This window comes from Varroa jacobsoni, unplaced genomic scaffold (assembly GCF_002532875.2).
Source record: "Varroa jacobsoni isolate VJ856 unplaced genomic scaffold, vjacob_1.0 contig01047, whole genome shotgun sequence".
Lineage (NCBI taxonomy): Eukaryota > Metazoa > Arthropoda > Arachnida > Mesostigmata > Varroidae > Varroa > Varroa jacobsoni.
Genome location: NW_019214574.1, coordinates 55,276 through 62,089, shown reverse-complemented (window position 1 = coordinate 62,089; position 6,814 = coordinate 55,276).

The following is a 6,814-nucleotide window of genomic DNA, read 5'->3' as shown; positions in this document are numbered from 1 at the left end:
ACATGAGCCCATATTTCAAGCTGGAATCTCGATACCTTACCGTGCACTTTTAGCCTTGATAGGCTGTGGTAATGACGTTAGACACATGCCAGTTGTAATAATACTGGTTAAATATATAACATACTAATTAGGGATGGATCTATAGTAAACAAAATTGTCCATTACAGCCATGATTTAGCTGCAACATCTCAAACCTGAGATCAACAGATTGTCCTAACCATTTTAAGTGGCCTATTTCCAATATCGAAAAAGGAGGAAATGAAGTACAATGCGCAAAAGCGCCGTTATAAACTTATGTTTAAATGTTATTATTTTTTCTCACAAAAAAAGGTGGCTATGAGATGCGCCGCTTCTGCAATGCATTTACGAGATGTACACACCACAAGTGATGTACAAAAATCTAAGTCGGACTCGGACTTCAAAATGATAGGCTCCGAAAAACCACATCTCTTAAACAGGCTCTGAGTAAATTTGGGTCTTGGTAGGTCTTTGATATACCTTATATTTTTCCACTAGCTTATTTTATATTACACAAAACTGTTCCTGCGGTTGTATCAGAAATAGTTACTAGAGACAGAGAAGTATCTGTTATGCTTTTCGCTATATGCACTGCGTATATTGCGTTTAGCGCAAACGATTTCCTATTCTCAGGGGAACAGAAAAATTAAGCTTGGTCTTCCCATTTCCATCGCTTCTAGCTACTTAGTGGGTACGGCCAATCCCAGCGGAAAACCATCATCAAGTTGGATCAATGCGAGCAAAGAAGAGAAGAAATTCTCACCGGTTCCAAACGGGAAGAGATACCCTCGAAAAGTGCGTGACCACTGTTCCATTTTCGGGTTAAACACAAAAGACCAATGATCATATTTAACACAATATGCATCTGGCTACCTATCATCGGTTTAATAAAAATGAAACTTCTTACGCATCTGATACTCATTACGGTAAACACAGAATAGAAGAAGGAACAGAATCGAACTATTTGGACAATTCCAGACGGGACCATTGAAACATGTTAGTAGTAAAAAGTATATGACTATATTCATTGAGTTATGCACTACTGACTGCTTCAGCAAACAGGAGGGTGGCCCCGTCAACGCAGGGATCGCCAAAAAATATTGATTAAAGGAATCGTTTGAAAATTGCATACATTTTTTTTGCGTTTGCTTTCAATGAGGAATACGATTTTCAGGCTCAGACAATTGTGCAAGTGGTATTTTCAACGATTTAGCATTATCCATACGTAGTTTGTCTACATACGGGAGCTCGTACCCATCTGTCGTTATAACGCTTTAGCAAATAAGCGGAACGTGTCCGAATAGGGGCAAGCCTATTCGCTAACTCCGTACATAAACGCACAAGCTGCTATCATAGCCTGACATATACGCCTCAATAGCACCCTTGCTTATTCGATGGGGTCGTCATTTTGTCGTGTGATGAAATATGGATACTGTGTGTTTTACGATCCGCAATCGATTATTTATTCGCTTCAAGCATTGCGCGTTCTTCTTGCAAAGTACAGCACTTTTCCTTGTCAGAAATTCAAATCCACGGGGCTATTCCCACACAGGTGAAAGAAAAAGGTCGAGACGAAGAAGAATACAAACGCTACTTTGACACCCAGTCGACGATCACATAGTCGCGTTGAAACCTATTTGTCTACTAAGTTCAGTCGCAAAGCAAGTTTCTGCGAAGTGCACAAGAGTCAGCCGTCTGTAGAACGGTGAAGCTGACCCTACCTTAAGGTAAATAAGTGATGACATGCCATAGTAGAACTTAAATTGATAACTTGCTTTTCCTCTGAACACGTAATCATTAACGTGCGCATGGCCTAGTGGTATACCAGTTGTTACTATCAGCCACGCGGCATGGTATCAGTCTTGGTAGTGTCTGAAATGCTGTCCGCCATATGATCTTACTGGGCCCACGATTGCACGTGCCTGGCTCACAGCAAGCTTAAAGAACTCGTGCTCATGCTCTTGCAGTGGTAGCGCGTTTACCTACTATGTTTAGGTATACGTAATGCTCCAAGTTCGAAGCCAGGTATATTTCGTTTCGTGCTGAAAGCGAACGGTTTGAAGCCGTGCTTAGCGCCAGCACCAGACATAGAACTCTCAGAGGTACAATCACCTATCCAGCGTAAATGAGGAAGGGGCTTATCGCACGCATTTTAATTATAAGCCACTTTACTTATTGTTTCAAATAACTGAACTTGAATGTAGTTTGGAGTGGTGAACTACTTGAAGGGCTTCTGATAGGTCTGCATAGGAGCTATCTTAATTAAATGACTAGATGAGTGTAACTGATCCATTTATTCTTAGGGTAAAGTTCACGGTACGCCAGCTGTCCTTTCGCAGTTTCGAACGCCGCCTAATATAGTTGTCAGCACTTAACGCAAAGCAGGACTACATTATGAAGGTACAGGAACGTTATGATTCCTTTCTTCCTCTTGCCCTCCCGCTTGTTGCGCTCTCTACTTTCCGTCTGCTCTATTTTCGGAAATTCAGAACCAGCACCGTTGTTTAGTCATGTCTGACCCATGATAGGGCGTGTAACACAACAATTGTACTCTAAATACGTTTATTTATTTCTTTATTAATAGAACAGCCACTATATATTTTAAAGGTAACTATTACATCAAATTACTTGGTAACAGTAGTCTGTGTAAGCATGACAAATCTGCAGTGGAAAAATTCGTAATTGTACGTTGCTTTTTTTTCGATAATAAACCTGACCATCTTGACATGCACATTTGTTCTTAAGCATGAAAAATTGCTCTATTTTTTACTTACAAACCAAACATTCAACATCATGTTTGACCACTGCCTTCTTATGCAATAGCCTTTAAGTGTTTCTATAGTATGTCAAGTGATACATAACGTCAAATCAGAATACGTTTTCCCTATGTGTTTTTCCTTTGGTCTTTTGGGCGTTGCTGGAGCCTTCCGCAGAGCATGTACAGGCCTTCCCAAGCGCCAGGGCTGGGCATATGCAAAGCGAAGTGGGATTTGTGCTTTATTTTTGCGACATGGCTCACGACAGCTGTCACGCACACTTGATTCATCGTTCATTGAGTAGGCACGTTTAAAAAGCTAGCCTTTCGAATTTTGCACGGGCCGCGCTTGTTTATTATGACATTCAGCAGGTACTAATTGCGCTTGCATATATACTATTTACATTACTTATAATAAGTTAACGCTAATGACGTTTCTACCGTGGAACGTTATGTCTTGAGTCCATAGGTATTTGCGCTTTGATTTAATAGAAAAAGAGATATATTCGAAAGCTAGGCGAAACAATGGCAGTGGTTGAGGCTATTGACTATTGGTGATATACTAAATACTGAAATCAGACAATGATCGCCATTCCATATCGGATTGTTTATAAACAGTTGAATATATCGCATTTTATATGGATGAGCAAATCTGCTTGTAGGGCGCACCGGCACCTCTAGCACAACTACTTTGATTCATGTTCTTCGTTCAGAAACATAGCGTCAAGGGGGCTAAAGGCGGATTTCTAACTCGCCGGTATCGTCTGCCGGTGCATCGATTCAAACAATCAGAGACATTTTCGAACTTTTAAGCTTAAAAATGACTTGTACCATGGTCTGAGGTTTCGATCGTGGACTTTTCTCATTAAAACAAGCCGACTAAATCAATGCTATATATATATATATATATATATATATATATATATATATATATATATATACACGTATGCATACGTTTCGAGTTTTAGGTTCAGTGTTGTCGTCAAGCGCTATTTCGCACAGTTAGGTTCTAGCGCGAAACGAAATTTACATATGTCGATTATTGTAGCATATTCTATAATCTCTATATCAAATTAGGCGTGTTGTTCAGGTTATGCAATGAAATGCTGTTCGGAATTGCTATCTCCCATTGTCTGAACTTCAAGTCGTAGCAGAAATGACAGTAAAGAACTGTCGACGGTAATGGCATGGACTTCATTCAACTGAAAATCCTATGCTCGTTATTATAGTACATATACTAATTACCGTCAAGGCCAAGACTGCCAGCTTTACGCAGAGTTGGCTGCGTATCGTGATGGATCAACGCGGTTAAGTGCTACGATGGCACTGAGATCGAGAAGATGCTCTGCTGCCACACAACGCCGTGTGCCGTAGTAGAATCGTAGCGCAAGCATCCTCTACAAGCTGATACGGGGTACCAGTAGCGTAGCACCAGCTATTACGAGGGGGTGGGGGGTAACAGCATTATATAACAGTAATACGGGGTAGGGTAGGAAAGAGAGAAGCAAACGTAAAAGCAACGAGTACTTTTTCGTATGTCTACGAAATAGAGTTGTTGATGACGAGATGTCTGGGAATACGGCCAGACGATCTGGCCTGCGCGGCCTGTTTGTCCGTCCGCCGCTGCTGCTGCTACTTTTAGTTTTCGCAAAGACTACGATGATAATGGCAGCAAAGGCTTTCAGACACTTCGGAAAAGATGGACCGGTTTATAGTCCTCGCTCCCGCTCTCTATATAAGATCCAGCTCATATATTATATAAAAACCAATTACTGACACAAGTTGGAGAAGGTATGCTGCGTATATCGGTTAGCTAGATGAACAATCGATTCTGCTACGTCACGTACTATATTAATGTGTATATAGTAAAGGTCGTATTTTACCATCATCTGTTGCTAATATAAGTTCCTGTACGGTCCGTGCTGATATAATTGAGATATAAATATATCGGCATAAATGTTAGTTCGTATATTTTGTTATCATTTAATGGTTTTACGTCACCATCGATCGGCGCATACGGCACCGTAATGTAATAATAATTGCGATTCATCGTCGTCGGCGTCGTAGTCAACGAATTATAATTTACTCGCTTTTTTTCAAGCTAGGACGCAATCGGGATGTTGGCAAATCATGCGTTTGTCCTGGAACGACGGCGCTACTTGTTCCATGGCTGTAATATGAATTCCAGACGCCTTTAGGCTTACGAAAAGGGGATGACGCTTTGTTCTGACCAGGCCTATTTTCGGTTGGTCGGCCTATATTTCTATCCTGGCGGGTCCTCGTTTGCATAAACCCGGCTTTACATCAGATTTGCTGCCCACCAGGGCCACACATATGGTCAGACGTCCACTCAGGCCGATTTCAAGTCCTGGTGGTAGCTTTCACACTAGAGACGAAATCACAAATCCGAGACTCGAACGGTGGGACATGGCCGCCGGGTCCTGTCGATCCCTTTCAGTCTGTCTGACACCAGGATATTTTCAACTCTTAACAATCATATCGTTGGATAGGAAACGGATTTAGTGCTGTCGTCCTCCTAACAGCCTTCGTTAGTGGCATCAACTGCAAAATCCTACTCCCTAGAGGTAAATAGAGGTAAAACCTAGAACTAGAGACGACGGGTCGTCAATGGCAACCAATACGAGCTGGATTCGTACGAGCCATGGAGTTATCCGTATATCCCGCTACCTGTTCATGCAAGAAATCTGTCAAGACTGCTTCGATTATTTTTTGTGCGCTATGTTGCTAGGCTTCCATATTTTGAAAAGCTTGGACGCTATCCTAAAACTGGTTTCAGTGCATCCAGCTTGTTTTGTCTGTTATAGAAGAGGAGACGACATGTTGGTAAATGTTACAAGGCTGGTAGTCTTATCATTTGATCCGGTTTTGATTTACCTAACACTTTGATCTTACCAGTTCTATTTTAAAAAAGCGCTAAATAAGAGGATAGGAAGACTCTATTCTAACAACTGGAAATATAAAAAAAGGCCACCGCTTTTTAAAGAACTGACCTTTTTCAGCATTGTAGCGTTGCTATCGCTTGTGCTTACTGTTCTTTAATAGGGTATTGTATGTGAAGAAGGGTTAAAAATCTTTGTTACCGATTCTAGTAGGATGGCATTTTTTATTCAACATTATTATCATGGCCCTTTGTTTCGTGATATTATTTTCAATACTATGCATATAAAACTTTTCGACAAACCATCTGCCCCGGGTGGTAGAACAGTACATCGAACCTATTGAAATTACGTTGTTGAAGACAAAAGTCGAATACCGTTTCGCGTAAACCACTTCTCTTGGTACATGCACAAACATTTACAACAACACAGAATATGAGTTGCTTAACATTTTGTGATTGTGGAAAGCCAACGTCGTCATAACCTACCGGTCTCTTATGGCTGACTGAACGCGATCGATATAGGGCTAACAAACATGACGGCCCGCCCCTGTTTGAGCCTGCATCAAATCTGATATGATAATGTACACACTGGCCATTGGCGAAACGATGCGTATGTTTATACATATTTAAATAAAAGTCTACTGTCGTGCTCGAATATTGGCAGGCCATAAGTTTACATGGATACAGTGACTTACAACAGTGCATGAACACCATTCAAGTAACGTACAGTCTGGCTCATGTGCATGTATGCAGGATCACATCGCATTGTGCATTCGCTACGTTCACCAGCGCACGAACGGTGGGCAGTCTGACATGGTCCGATTACAACACCGAACTTCCACAATCCAATTCTTTCTCATGCCCAGCAGCCCAGACTTTGGGTCAAGGGTACTCTCACAAACAGAAAGGACTAGTGGGCTGCTTATAGGTTAATACAAATAATGTCACATGATCGTAAATGCTATGAAAAGATCGGTGCGCTCATTTTCAATATGTCTATAATATGTATATTGATCTATCTTAGTAATAGTATTTGCGCAGGAACGAATCTTACTGGACGTGAGATCTTAAAAAAAAATAGTTTAAAGAGGAGATTTTTACAGAATGCTACTACTAGAGGCTCCAGCCAGTAGCATAATATG